We start from the raw sequence: 2,018 nt of genomic DNA, 5'->3' as shown, positions 1-2,018 counted from the left end.
TGTCTATCATCTCCATGTGTTGCAGTCACAGACGTGCAGTACGGCAGCTCGATCCCAACATGTCTCAAGTTTCTATTGTATATCCTACAGGTACAAAGATGGCTCTACATCACTGAGCGTGATTTCACCAGAGTGGAGATCATCATAGAGGTTCCCTATTGTCTCCAGTTCCAGTGGTACACTGTTATTAGATAAAGGCAACTTGATCCCCAACAGGCTGCTCAAGAGAAGTGCACGAAGGACGGAATCTATAAGGAGATGACAGGGAAAGGCACGAGAAACTGCGTTTCCAGTCAGTATATGAGTAACAATGCTCCCATCGAAGTTCAGTTCCAAGATTTCTTGAAGGCCTGTTCCTCTCATCAAGTGCCCAATGCTTCCCAGAAAGCTCGTTAGTGCGTGAAATCACCTAAGTCTTAAAATAATCGGATGTAGATCACTGTCCTTTCCAGCACTTTCCACAATTGTAGTTGCCTTGAACAACAAAGGCTGATGAAAAGTGAGCACTGGAGTTCCTCCATGCGCTTGGCATGCTCTGTAACGAAATGTAAGGTTGAGTTGATACACGTCATGTCACTCAAGTTCATATCAGCCATAGGAAGGAACATGGTGGATGACTGTCCCGGGTGGTCACTGTTGTTTACCATTTGCATGTACCCCGACCATGCTTGTCTTGGTAACCGTACTGACAGGGACGTTCTCCACACGAGATCTATTTTGGGGCTTTCTTTGTGTCTGGGTTCCTCTGCTAGAGCTTCATACTTGATACTAGCAAGTTCAAAACCAAGTGATATGAATTTCTTAAGAGTCCTAGTGTCAAGAGCCCTACTGTCATAATCCACGTTTTCGGTCACATATTGAACAAACTGTCCAAGAAGGAACTCCAGTATGCCAAATCCCTGGTTGACAGCTGCACTCCGTTCATACTTTTGCACCTCTGAATATGAACTACAGTATCCAGAGCAATCAGTGTGTCAATCAGAAATCTTGAGGGAAAATGCGAATGCATTTGCACACTTAGACTTAATTGCAACGATGCAGTCAAAACTCTGGGGGCAGGCAGCCCGCATTATCGCTTCCTCCAATGAGCACACCATCAACCGTTTTTCTTTTCCAAGAAATACGGTGTTCAGTAGTAAGCGTAGTGACTCTGGAATATAGTTAGTAGCTTCTGAGATATCACTCACAGCAAGACTAGTTGGGTAAGTGTCCTTCAGTTGCACAACTGACTTAACATTACTTCTAATGAGGTTGGCCGCAGTTTCTCTCAGTCTCAACTTCTCCGATTCTGTATCACTATTCTTGAGTTGTTTAGAGAAGTCGTTCAGGATCACGGAAGCTGTACGTCGGAATGTCACAATATTTTGAATACCAGTGATTTCAGTTATTATTATTCTCTCTCTAAAATAATCAAGAAGTTTCTCTTTCACGTGAGTAAAACCATAAGGTTCTAGATTGGTGTTTTCCAGGAACTCCTTCATTTCGTTAACGAGAGCATTAACCGTCATCTTTTTCTCGTCGTTCTCCTCCAGGAAAGCTGTCACCTTTTGAAAAGCATCTATTCTAACTTTATCCAATGGTTTCCCTACTTTCCGCTTTTTTGACAGGCTCTCAATATCAACGAACTGAGGAACCACTTTTCCTGTTCGGAAGTCCACACGGCAGGCTTTGTGGTATACAGCATCAGTTCCATGAAGGTTTTGTGCAAACAAAATCCGGCCTTTTACCTTCTCTGCCCAGTCATCCTTACAGTCAACACAAAACTTAATAATAGTGCTGTCCAGACCTAATATCAAAACAGGAATTAAGTCAAATTTTTTTCCGCCATATTTGTTACCTGCTCCAATGGTTCGTGTATGAAAATGATTCTTTGCAGTGAAGAGTGGGCAGTTTCACTGTCTGAGAATGTTTCCGCTTGAACCGTTCTATTTCACTCGGATAACAAAATTTCTTTCTACATTCTTTGTGATCAACATCACTCAGTTTCACCACTTGTTTTTGCTATGCCTTCATAACCT

General features: G+C 42.6%; 1 pseudogene; it reads right to left on the bottom strand.

The window, feature by feature from the left end:
* LOC149137660 (uncharacterized) overlaps positions 1-835 on the bottom strand; it is a 969-nt pseudogene extending 134 nt beyond the window's left edge.
* Between the last annotated feature and the right edge of the window lie 1,183 nt (positions 836-2,018).

This window comes from Octopus bimaculoides, chromosome 1 (assembly GCF_046866305.1).
Source record: "Octopus bimaculoides isolate indiv1 chromosome 1, ASM4686630v1, whole genome shotgun sequence".
Lineage (NCBI taxonomy): Eukaryota > Metazoa > Mollusca > Cephalopoda > Octopoda > Octopodidae > Octopus > Octopus bimaculoides.
The sequence above is the reverse complement of the archived record's forward strand: the minus strand, read 5'-3'. Positions and strand labels throughout refer to the sequence as shown.